Below are 12,500 nucleotides of genomic sequence, written 5' to 3'. Positions count from 1 at the left end.
GTCGCGGCACCTGCCTCCTCGGGTGTCACGTCGCCAAATTCAACATGATGTGGTGCGTGTAAGAAGCACTAGAATGATAGTCGGACTGCATGAAATGCGCATGTTAGCGGACGGAACTCGTGTTTCTTTCTCCCTTGTATCCGCCAAAAGACCGAGAAGAGATATACACTGCACGTCTCCCCCGTTTCGCTTCTGTCGCAGTCTCGCCTTCTGCGTCCGCGCGTGGCACGTCGCCGGTTTGGGCATCGTGGTATATGGGTACGGAACACTAGGGTGTTAGTACTAATGCATCACGGCCCGTGAGATAAAAATGATTGATTGGAAATTGCAAGAGAGAGGAAGAAAGAAAGAGAGAGAGAAGAAGAAAGAAAGAAAGAAAGAAAGAAAGATAGAAAGATAGATAGATAGATAGATAGATAAGATAGATAGATAGATAGATAGATAGACAGACAGACAGACAGACAGACAGACAGACAGAGAGACAGACAGAGAGAGAGAGAGAGATAGAGAGATAGATAGATAGATAGATAGATAGATAGATAGATAGATAGATAGATAGATAGATAGATAGATAATAGATAGATAGATAGATAGATAGATAATAGATAGATAGATAATAGATAGATAGATAGATAGATAGATGATAGATAGATAGATAGATAGATATGATAGATTGAATGAATGAATGAATGAATGAATGTGTACCCTAGTGGCCAGACAGGACATTTCCCAGTGGTTGTCTCCAGTGTGTTCTGTGTCTGCTGTAGGTTCCCTGCTTTGCTTGGTGTTGTTTCTACGCTTCCCTCTTTTGCCTGTCTCTGGTCATCATGGCTGATGCTTATTGATGCTGTTTCGGAATTTTTGTTTTTTGTTTTGAGACGGGTGGGCCACACCTGGAGGTAGTGCAATACCAGGGCAACCCTTGACAGTGCCGAGGCGAGCTTCAGACACACTGTCTCGGGCCAAAAATAAGATTAATATCGTGAGTCCAAATAGGGCTCGTATCAGATATTAAGCTGATAAGAACAGAATTCGTTTTATTAGTGAGTTTGAAACATTATTTACAATTATATACATTATTTTACAATTATTTACAATAGTATACACCTATTTACATGATTATTTACAATAGTATACACGTATTTACATGATTATTTACACTGTTTGTTTTTACGGTATTCACAATATTTGTGTGTTGCAGTTCCAGTCACAACTGTGTCGATGGTAGTATTTTCAGGGGTACCTCGCTGTTGTCTGGTCCAAATGTACTCCTTACACACCAGTAATGTGCGTGCTATAAATGTCCCTTGTAGAGGATCACCTCACTTACGCAGAGTTTTTTCATTAGTTTGAGGTATTCTCTTGAGCAGAGGCGTTTGAGCCCGCGGTCGTTGGCTGGATCCCAGCTACCAAGGCTGCCGATGACCACTGCCTCGATATGCACTCGGTGATATCTCCTTTGCAGGCTCTCCTTCACAGGTAGGTACTTTTCTTCTTTGTTTCGTCGAGCCGCTTGCAGAGCCTCCGGGCGGTTGTCGAATACTATGGTCACGTCGTAGACTATTGCTTCCTCTCCTCTTGACACAACCAGGTCTGGCCGAAGTCCGGTGTTACCCACAACCTGATTTTCACTGATCACGTTGTACTTGTTCTGTGATGCCCGTTTCACTCGCTCAACTATACTGTTGTGACGCTTGGTATACGCAGCCGAATACCGCATACAATGATTGGCGACGTGGGGTAGGGTCTCAGGCTGTGTGCCGCACTGTCTGCATCGTTTGTCACCCTGTGTCCAGGGGCCGGGCTCCGTTGAGGGGGAGGAGGTTGAGGCGGGCCCGATGAATGAAGCGCCAGTCGGCGAATCTTGTGAACTGTCCAGAGCGCATGAAGTGGGAGCTTGACTTGTCAAGAGCGACACATTCCAAGACCTTGCCCTGGTTGGCGAGGGAAGTAAGCCGCCTATCCCGTTCTTCTTGTAGTTGATGCCGTAGTGTGCTGATCACCTTGGTGCGTCTTCTGGGTGGGATGGTTGCTTCATTCCTTTGCAGTTCCGGGCCGTCCGCACTGAAGGTCCACATCACATCAAGACGGGATGAGGCTTTCCGGGCTTCAGTCCACACTGTTTTGAGTCCGCTGGACGGGCTTCGGAAGTCATTTTCATTGTCCCCAGAGAGGTAACGCCCGAGAAGATCCGGCGTGACGGCTCCATGGTACGTACATGGTACATGTACTTTGATCTTAGCCAAAAGGCCGAGAAGCCATAAATATTACACGTCCATCTTACGCTCTGGTCACGGTCGCGGCACCTGCCTCCTCGGGTGTCACGTCGCCAAATTCAACATGATGTGGTGCGTGTAAGAAGCACTAGAATGATAGTCGGACTGCATGAAATGCATGTTAGCGGACGGAACTCGTGTTTCTTTCTCCCTTGTATCCGCCAAAAGACCGAGAAGAGATATACACTGCACGTCTCCCCCGTTTCGCTTCTGTCGCAGTCTCGCCTTCTGCGTCCGCGCGTGCACGTCGCCGGTTTGGGCATCGTGGTATATGGGTACGGAACACTAGGGTGTTAGTACTAATGCATCACGGCCCGTGAGATAAAAATGATTGATTGGAAATTGCAAGAGAGAGGAAGAAAGAAAGAAAGAGAGAGAGAGAGAAAGAAAGAAAGAAAGAAAGAAAGAAAGAGAGATAGATAGATAGATAGATAGATAGATAGAGAGAGAGAGAGAGAGAGAGAGATAGAGAGATAGATAGATAGATAGATAGATAGATTGATTGATTGATTGATTGATTGATTGATTGATTGATTGATTGATTGATTGATTGATTGATTGATTGATTGAATGAATGAATGAATGAATGTGTACCCTAGTGGCCAGACAGGACATTTCCCAGTGGTTGTCTCCAGTGTGTTCTGTGTCTGCTGTAGGTTCCCTGCTTTGCTTGGTGTTGTTTCTACGCTTCCCTCTTTTGCCTGTCTCTGGTCATCATGGCTGATGCTTATTGATGCTGTTTCGGAATTTTTGTTTTTTGTTTTGAGACGGGTGGGCCACACCTGGAGGTAGTGCAATACCAGGGCAACCCTTGACAGTGCCGAGGCGAGCTTCAGACACACTGTCTCGGGCCAAAAATAAGATTAATATCGTGAGTCCAAATAGGGCTCGTATCAGATATTAAGCTGATAAGAACAGAAATGAATTTATTAAATAGTACGAGCATTATTTACATAATTGCAAGGATCAATACAACCGTTATTTCAATAACTGTACGGATCAATACACTTTTCCTTCTCACAGTGGCTGAGAGTCATTGTCTTCTAATGCACCACTAGGCGCCACTTCACGGCTCTACTCCAGTTATATGTGCAGTGTAGATGTCTCTGGATACGGCGATCACGTCGCTCACCACTAACTTCTTAAACAGACTTAGGTACCGTCTAGAGCATAGTTTCCTCATTATGGTGTCATTTTTTATCCCACGTACCGAGGGCACCCACCACCACAGCGTCCACGTGTACACGTTGGTATCGCCTCCGGAGATGTTGTACGGCCGGCTGGTACTTGCTGATTTTTGTTGTTCGTGCCACTGCCAAGGCCTCGGGCTGATTCTCGAAAGGGCAGGTTACATCTAGTATGATTGCTTCCTCTCCTCTGGCCAGGATCAGGTCAGGACGCAGTCCAAGCCCTCCAATGTCCTGGTTTTCCTTTATTATGGTGAACCTGGCCAGAGCAGCCTTCTTGAGTCTGTCTACAACTCTGTTGTGCCTCTTTGTCATGGCCCTGCTGTGCACCATGCAATGGTTCATGACATGAGGCAACGTCTCTGCAGGATGGTTGCATCGCCGGCATCTTTTATCGTTGGCTGGGGCCCACTGCCTGGCTCCATTCACCGGGAGTAAATTCAACCTCGCCCGATGTACAAACCGCCAGTCCGCAAAGCGGTGTAAGCACCAGTCCTGATGAAGTGGCTACTCGCCCGGTCTGCTGCAATGCAGGCCATCACCTTTCCCTGGCTTGGTAGGGACTGCAGGCGGCAATCCCTCTCGGAGTTGAGCTGGGCCCGTATGCTAGCTAGTAGTTTTGTACGCGTTCGAGGCGTAATAGTTGTTGTCTGCCGGCCTATGCATGGGTCACTCTCCACCAAGGTCCAGGTGATGTTCAGCCGTCTGGACGCCTTTCGCGCCTCCGTCCAGACACTCCGTAGCTGGGTGGATACCGCTCTGAAGTCTCCTTCGGTGTCCCCATTCAGGTATGCCTCGGCATCGGCTGTATTCACTGGGCGCCGTAAGCGATCCCCCACAATGTCCATTAGGTCTTCCATCGCAAGTCGCGAGTCCCTCATCCCTCGATGTTAACAACTTATATGCATTGTCAACACGGCAGATATCGCTGAGCTCAGCAGCAATTGGGACCCCACACGCTCCTTTCCTTGCGCTGCCATAAATATATTCATTTGATGCATTTTTAGGGAGGTATAGAGTTCGCTTAATGAGTGGTCGTAGCTGTGCGTCGAGTTTTTCCCACTGAGTCTTGGCGATGCAGCCTGTTCTCATGGCAAAATTTAATGCTGGGTACAGAAAAGTTCGTATGGCATCCAAGCGCTGCCACGGGGCCAGCATCGAGCATAGCAGCTTTTGGCCTAGGTCTATCATGTTGTGCACTTCTGAATCGCCGTTGAGCAGCGAAAACCCCACCGGCTTACCGAGGTACACAATTTCTTCAAAGTCCCTCAGCGGAGGAATGGAGTTTCCATTGACGTTGAAGATGGTTGCACGCATCCCAACTGGTGTGTGGCCCGAGATATGCATTGCCGCACACTTTCCTGCGTTAAAGGACATTCCGAGGCGCTCCACCTCTGCGACGACCTTGTCGATGCGTCTCTGAAGGTCCACCGGCGATGCTGCCAACGGGGTAAGATCATCCGCATATGCTAAGCAGGAATGTTCCTCGGCGTTATCTTGAATAGCACGAATCACAGGATCTATCGCCAAGTTAAAAAGAATGCCGCTCAGCGGGCACCCCTGTCTGATTCCACTTCGGACAGCTATCACTCCGGTCACTTCTTCACCCGTAGCTATGGATGTAGTGTTATCCGCATACAGGTCTTGGACAATCTCGGTGAAAGCCTCCCCTGCACCGCTGGCTCGGACGCCTTCGATAATGACTGCGTGTGGAACGGAGCCAAAGGCGTTTGTAAGATCGAGAAAGGCGGCACAAAACTCCTTCCCTTTGCTCCGAGCATGGTCCATTAGGCGTTGGAGCAGATACTGGTGTTCAAAAACACCATCGTGTGGGAGGAAGCCCTTCTGAGCCTTTGATAGGACGTTGTATTCCTGGAGCCAGTGTTGCAGTCGGGCAGCCAAGCACTTCGTGTATAATTTGTTAATTGTCCTGCATAGCGATATTGGCCGCCAGTTCTCCACTTGATCTTGCTCACCTTTTTTGTAGATGAGAATAGTCCTTGTCGAACGCCACTCCATAGGTACGCGCTTCCACGTCATACACAGGTTGAATACTGCAGCGAGAAATGTACACTGCGGGTCGGCTGCGAGCCAATGACGGTATGTAAGACGATCTGAGCCCGGCGCAGTGTTCTCGCAACGTGTAGCTTTCCTACGCACCTCTTCCGGCGAGAACGGGCTGAGGTCTACTTGCTCTTCAGCCCTAGGCCGCTGGCATGCCGCAAGGTCTGGCGTAGAACTCGCGCTCCATACTCTTGAGAAGTGTCGTTCCACCTCGGCTGCTTCGATGGAGCAACGCGTAGGTGCTCCCTGTACAATTAAACGCACCGCCTGCCGGCGGTTCCTTCTGTATAAGCGTTGAATTGCCCTCGGGTCCTCCGGGTTAATGGTCCTGCGGGCTCCCTCATCTGCTTCCCGCAGAGGTGGTAGTTTTACATACTCTGTCACAGCCGCAGTCGCATCCTCAAGGAGGTGTTCAAACCTCCCCCACGATTCTTCTGTTCGTACTCCGTTCGTAATTTGGCGGACCTCAGCTGCGAGGTCCCGCAGGAGCTGTAAGGGGCCCGTACCTTCGCCATGATTATTTGTCTCTGTTGTAAGGCCCTCTACTTGCGTGGTTGGTGGTTCTTCTGGTAGCTCGTCGTCATCGTTGTCGATCACTCGGGTCGTCACGATGTGCGAAGCCAGCAGTCCATCTTGGCTGTTGCGTATCTCGGACGCTGCTGCGTTGTCACGTGGAGTCAGCACAGGCCTTGGTTCCTCAGTCAGCGTAGCGGCCAGGGAGCTGAATAGACTCGCCTGAAGTGCGCCGTTTATGGCCTCGGCGCGCTCCACGATCGCCGTCCTCGTTCACCGAAGCGGTTTGAGCCCGCTCCGCACTCGCTGGCGTTCTCTCCTGGTCACGCCCTCCCATATGGTCATGTAGGCCCACTTGCTCTCGGGATAGAGCAGGCTCCCGATACTCCGCACCCGTGGCAGATGACGGCAGGGCGGAAAGCACGCCGGCGCATTCTGGTGTCCTTGATCTATCTCCCGTGGAGCACGTTGCATCCACCCGCGATGACGTCCGGTCAAGGCACGACGATGTTAGAAGAGCTTCTTGCGACGATATCAGTTCATTACGTGAGGACGACGTATCAGTGGTTGAAAATACAGTCATGCTCTGACGGCGGCCGCTGGGCTGGTTGTACTGCGTGTGTCATGGCGGAGAGGGGCGTTGCTCTCCTGTGCGGGTTGAGCACTGCCAGCCGACTCGCATGTTCTTGTTGCTCGTCTGCCTTTCTCCTCTTCCTTTTGGTGCCAGAGCATATGATTCGAGAGTCCTTTCCTTGAGGGGAATGAGCGGTCACACGTTGTACACAAGTGCGGGAACTGTCGTGAAGCCGCATTAGGAGCATCGTGATCTTGAAGGCACTGGTGGTAGAGTGGCCTAGGCCCCAACGTGCTGTTGCATATGCGACACCGGTATACCGTGCTCGTAATCCTTGCCTTGTGGGCCAGCTCCAGGTGACGTTCCAAGGAGCGCCGCTGGACGTCCATACTCCTGTGCGAAAGGCAGTAGAGCAGTCATCCTCCGGGCAGGTGAAGTGGTCCGGAACAGGAAACCATACCGTCAGGCGGCCACCAGAGCGTTGCGGTTGTCGCTGCTGAACGCTGTCTCCAGGACTACGGGCAGCCATCCGGGCACTTTGATCAGCTCTTGCTATCAGCTCGAGATCAGAAGCGAGAAATACTACACTTTGATCTTAGCCAAAAGGCCGAGAAGCGATAAATATTACTCGTCCATCTTACGCTCTGGTCACGGTCGCGGCACCTGCCTCCTCGGGTGTCACGTCGCCAAATTCAACATGATGTGGTGCGTGTAAGAAGCACTAGAATAGTCGGACTGCATGAAATGCGCATGTTAGCGGACGGAACTCGTGTTTCTTTCTCCCTTGTATCCGCCAAAAGACCGAGAAGAGATATACACTGCACGTCTCCCCCGTTTCGCTTCTGTCGCAGTCTCGCCTTCTGCGTCCGCGCGTGGCACGTCGCCGGTTTGGGCATCGTGGTATATGGGTACGGAACACTAGGGTGTTAGTACTAATGCATCACGGCCCGTGAGATAAAAATGATTGATTGGAAATTGCAAGAGAGAGGAAGAAAGAAAGAGAGAGAGAGAAGAAAGAAAGAAAGAAAGAAAGAAAGATAAAAGATATAAAGATAGATAGATAGATAGATAGATAGATAGATATAGACAGACAGACAGACAGACAGACAGACAGACAGACAGACAGACAGACAGAGAGAGAGAGAGAGAGAGGAGAGAGAGAGAGAGAGATATAGATAGATAGATAGATAGATAGATAGATAGATAGATAGATAGATAGATAGATAGATAGATAGATAGATAGATAGATAGATAGATAGATAGATAGATAGATAAAGATAGATAGATAGATAGATAGATAGATAGATAGATAGATAGATAGATAGATAGATAGATAGATAGATAGATTGAATGAATGAATGAATGTGTACCCTAGTGGCCAGACAGGACATTTCCCAGTGGTTGTCTCCAGTGTGTTCTGTGTCTGCTGTAGGTTCCCTGCTTTGCTTGGTGTTGTTTTCTACGCTTCCCTCTTTTGCCTGTCTCTGGTCATCATGGCTGATGCTTATTGATGCTGTTTCGGAATTTTTGTTTTTTTGTTTTGAGACGGGTGGGCCACACCTGGAGGTAGTGCAATACCAGGGCAACCCTTGACAGTGCCGAGGCGAGCTTCAGACACACTGTCTCGGGCCAAAAATAAGATTAATATCGTGAGTCCAAATAGGGCTCGTATCAGATATTAAGCTGATAAGAACAGAATTCGTTTTATTAGTGAGTTTGAAACATTATTTACAATTATATACATTATTTTACAATTATTTACAATAGTATACACCTATTTACATGATTATTTACAATAGTATACACGTATTTACATGATTATTTACACTGTTTGTTTTTACGGTATTCACAATATTTGTGTGTTGCAGTTCCAGTCACAACTGTGTCGATGGTAGTATTTTCAGGGGTACCTCGCTGTTGTCTGGTCCAAATGTACTCCTTACACACCAGTAATGTGCGTGCTATAAATGTCCCTTGTAGAGGAGATCACCTCACTTACGCAGAGTTTTTTCATTAGTTTGAGGTATTCTCTTGAGCAGAGGCGTTTGAGCCCGCGGTCGTTGGCTGGATCCCAGCTACCAAGGCTGCCGATGACCACTGCCTCGATATGCACTCGGTGATATCTCCTTTGCAGGCTCTCCTTCACAGGTAGGTACTTTTCTTCTTTGTTTCGTCGAGCCGCTTGCAGAGCCTCCGGGCGGTTGTCGAATACTATGGTCACGTCGTAGACTATTGCTTCCTCTCCTCTTGACACAACCAGGTCTGGCCGAAGTCCGGTGTTACCCACAACCTGATTTTCACTGATCACGTTGTACTTGTTCTGTGATGCCCGTTTCACTCGCTCAACTATACTGTTGTGACGCTTGGTATACGCAGCCGAATACCGCATACAATGATTGGCGACGTGGGGTAGGGTCTCAGGCTGTGTGCCGCACCGTCTGCATCGTTTGTCACCCTGTGTCCAGGGCCGGGCTCCGTTGAGGGGGAGGAGGTTGAGGCGGGCCCGATGAATGAAGCGCCAGTCGGCGAATCTTGTGAACTGTCCAGAGCGCATGAAGTGGGAGCTTGACTTGTCAAGAGCGACACATTCCAAGACCTTGCCCTGGTTGGCGAGGGAAGTAAGCCGCCTATCCCGTTCTTCTTGTAGTTGATGCCGTAGTGTGCTGATCACCTTGGTGCGTCTTCTGGGTGGGATGGTTGCTTCATTCCTTTGCAGTTCCGGGCCGTCCGCACTGAAGGTCCACATCACATCAAGACGGGATGAGGCTTTCCGGGCTTCAGTCCACACTGTTTTGAGTCCGCTGGACGGGCTTCGGAAGTCATTTTCATTGTCCCCAGAGAGGTAACGCCCGAGAAGATCCGGCGTGACGGGCTCCATGGTACGTACATGGTACATGTACTTTGATCTTAGCCAAAAGGCCGAGAAGCCATAAAATTACACGTCCATCTTACGCTCTGGTCACGGTCGCGGCACCTGCCTCCTCGGGTGTCACGTCGCCAAATTCAACATGATGTGGTGCGTGTAAGAAGCACTAGAATGATAGTCGACTGCATGAAATGCGCATGTTAGCGGACGGAACTCGTGTTTCTTTCTCCCTTGTATCCGCCAAAAGACCGAGAAGAGATATACACTGCACGTCTCCCCCGTTTCGCTTCTGTCGCAGTCTCGCCTTCTGCGTCCGCGCGTGGCACGTCGCCGGTTTGGGCATCGTGGTATATGGGTACGGAACACTAGGGTGTTAGTACTAATGCATCACGGCCCGTGAGATAAAAATGATTGATTGGAAATTGCAAGAGAGAGGAAGAAAGAAAGAGAGAGAGAGAGAAAGAAAGAAAGAAAGAAAGAAAGAAAGAAAGAAAGATAGAAAGATAGATAGATAGATAGATAGATAGATAGATAGATAGATAGATAGACAGACAGACAGACAGACAGACAGACAGACAGACAGACAGAGAGAGAGAGAGATAGATAGATAGATAGATAGATAGATAGATAGATAGATAGATAGATAGATAGATAGATAGATAGATAGATAGATAGATAGATATATAATAGATAGATAGATAGATAGATAGATAGATAGATAATAGATAGATAGATAGATAGATAGATAGATAGATAGAAGATAATAGATAGATAGATTAGATAGATAGAGATAGATAGATAGATAGATAGATAATAGATAGAGATAGATAGATAGATAGATAGATAGATAGATATATAGATAGATAGATAGATAGATAGATAGATAGATAGATAGATAGATAGATAGATAGATAGATAGATAGATAGATAGATAGATAGATAGATAGATAGATAGATAGATAGATAGATAGATAGATAGATAGATAGATAGATAGATAGATAGATAGATAGATAGATAGATAGATAGATAGATAGATAGATAGATAGATAGATAGATAGATAGATAGATAGATAGATAGATAGATAGATAGATAGATAGATAGATAGATAGATAGATAGATAGATAGATAGATAGATAGATAGATAGATAGATAGATAGATAGATAGATAGATAGATAGATAGATAAGATAGATAGATAGATAGATAGATAGATAGATAGATAGATAGATAGATAGATAGATAGATAGATAGATAGATTGAATGAATGAGAATGAATGAATGAATGAATGAATGTGTACCCTAGTGGCCAGACAGGACATTTCCCAGTGGTTGTCTCCAGTGTGTTCTGTGTCTGCTGTAGGTTCCCTGCTTTGCTTGGTGTTTGTTTCTACGCTTCCCTCTTTTGCCTGTCTCTGGTCATCATGGCTGATGCTTATTGATGCTGTTTCGGAATTTTTGTTTTTTGTTTTGAGACGGGTGGGCCACACCTGGAGGTAGTGCAATACCAGGGCAACCCTTGACAGTGCCGAGGCGAGCTTCAGACACACTGTCTCGGGCCAAAAATAAGATTAATATCGTGAGTCCAAATAGGGCTCGTATCAGATATTAAGCTGATAAGAACAGAATTCGTTTTATTAGTGAGTTTGAAACATTATTTACAATTATATACATTATTTTACAATTATTTACAATAGTATACACCTATTTACATGATTATTTACAATAGTATACACGTATTTACATGATTATTTACACTGTTTGTTTTTACGGTATTCACAATATTTGTGTGTTGCAGTTCCAGTCACAACTGTGTCGATGGTAGTATTTTCAGGGGTACCTCGCTGTTGTCTGGTCCAAATGTACTCCTTACACACCAGTAATGTGCGTGCTATAAATGTCCCTTGTAGAGGAGATCACCTCACTTACGCAGAGTTTTTTCATTAGTTTGAGGTATTCTCTTGAGCAGAGGCGTTTGAGCCCGCGGTCGTTGGCTGGATCCCAGCTACCAAGGCTGCCGATGACCACTGCCTCGATATGCACTCGGTGATATCTCCTTTGCAGGCTCTCCTTCACAGGTAGGTACTTTTCTTCTTTGTTTCGTCGAGCCGCTTGCAGAGCCTCCGGGCGGTTGTCGAATACTATGGTCACGTCGTAGACTATTGCTTCCTCTCCTCTTGACACAACCAGGTCTGGCCGAAGTCCGGTGTTACCCACAACCTGATTTTCACTGATCACGTTGTACTTGTTCTGTGATGCCCGTTTCACTCGCTCAACTATACTGTTGTGACGCTTGGTATACGCAGCCGAATACCGCATACAATGATTGGCGACGTGGGGTAGGGTCTCAGGCTGTGTGCCGCACCGTCTGCATCGTTTGTCACCCTGTGTCCAGGGCCGGGCTCCGTTGAGGGGGAGGAGGTTGAGGCGGGCCCGATGAATGAAGCGCCAGTCGGCGAATCTTGTGAACTGTCCAGAGCGCATGAAGTGGGAGCTTGACTTGTCAAGAGCGACACATTCCAAGACCTTGCCCTGGTTGGCGAGGGAAGTAAGCCGCCTATCCCGTTCTTCTTGTAGTTGATGCCGTAGTGTGCTGATCACCTTGGTGCGTCTTCTGGGTGGGATGGTTGCTTCATTCCTTTGCAGTTCCGGGCCGTCCGCACTGAAGGTCCACATCACATCAAGACGGGATGAGGCTTTCCGGGCTTCAGTCCACACTGTTTTGAGTCCGCTGGACGGGCTTCGGAAGTCATTTTCATTGTCCCCAGAGAGGTAACGCCCGAGAAGATCCGGCGTGACGGGCTCCATGGTACGTACATGGTACATGTACTTTGATCTTAGCCAAAAGGCCGAGAAGCCATAAATATTACACGTCCATCTTACGCTCTGGTCACGGTCGCGGCACCTGCCTCCTCGGGTGTCACGTCGCCAAATTCAACATGATGTGGTGCGTGTAAGAAGCACTAGAATGATAGTCGGACTGCATGAAATGCGCATGTTAGCGGACGGAACTCGTGTTTCT

General features: G+C 47.8%; 3 non-coding genes and 1 pseudogene across 3 annotated transcripts; all 4 read right to left on the bottom strand.

Annotated features, from left to right (window-relative positions):
• Positions 1-877: 877 nt before the first annotated feature.
• LOC135376300 (U2 spliceosomal RNA) lies at positions 878-1,061 on the bottom strand. The gene has a single exon (XR_010417618.1). It is a non-coding gene; the product is annotated as a U2 spliceosomal RNA (small nuclear RNA).
• Positions 1,062-3,042: 1,981 nt separating this feature from the next.
• On the bottom strand, positions 3,043-3,223 carry LOC135376283 (U2 spliceosomal RNA; annotated as a pseudogene).
• A 4,935-nt stretch (positions 3,224-8,158) lies between these two features.
• LOC135376299 (U2 spliceosomal RNA) lies at positions 8,159-8,342 on the bottom strand. The gene has a single exon (XR_010417617.1). It is a non-coding gene; the product is annotated as a U2 spliceosomal RNA (small nuclear RNA).
• Positions 8,343-10,952: 2,610 nt separating this feature from the next.
• Positions 10,953-11,136, bottom strand: LOC135376298 (U2 spliceosomal RNA). Its single transcript, XR_010417616.1, has one exon. It is a non-coding gene; the product is annotated as a U2 spliceosomal RNA (small nuclear RNA).
• Positions 11,137-12,500: the final 1,364 nt, after the last annotated feature.

The sequence above is a fragment of the Ornithodoros turicata genome, unplaced genomic scaffold (assembly GCF_037126465.1).
Source record: "Ornithodoros turicata isolate Travis unplaced genomic scaffold, ASM3712646v1 ctg00001067.1, whole genome shotgun sequence".
Lineage (NCBI taxonomy): Eukaryota > Metazoa > Arthropoda > Arachnida > Ixodida > Argasidae > Ornithodoros > Ornithodoros turicata.
The sequence above is the reverse complement of the archived record's forward strand: the minus strand, read 5'-3'. Positions and strand labels throughout refer to the sequence as shown.